Consider the following 360-nt stretch of genomic DNA (forward strand, 5'->3'; position numbering starts at 1 on the left):
TATATATATAAATATATATATATAAACAGTGTGGGAACATTGTTTCTAAAGCGCTTAAATGTCCAGTTGTCTTGTCGTGATCAGAACGTTAGGTTCCAAAACGTTTCTTACAACTTTTTTTTTTACCCCAAATTTCTGAACGTTTATTTTGTAATATTTTGTTAAAATGCCCAGTTTTCTTGTTGTGATTATTATGTTATTTAAAGGCTACAAAAATTCAAGCAAACAACATCATAAGGATGTTCCGAGAATGTTGTTCTAAGAATGTCTTCTATCAACATTATGACATCGTAGGCCTATATGAAATATTAATAAGGTTATAATCAGTGTTGGGGAAAGTTACTTTTAAAAGTAATGCAT

Source organism: Sinocyclocheilus anshuiensis, unplaced genomic scaffold, assembly GCF_001515605.1.
Source record: "Sinocyclocheilus anshuiensis isolate Anshui unplaced genomic scaffold, SAMN03320099.WGS_v1.1 scaffold626, whole genome shotgun sequence".
In the NCBI taxonomy this organism is placed as follows: domain Eukaryota; kingdom Metazoa; phylum Chordata; class Actinopteri; order Cypriniformes; family Cyprinidae; genus Sinocyclocheilus; species Sinocyclocheilus anshuiensis.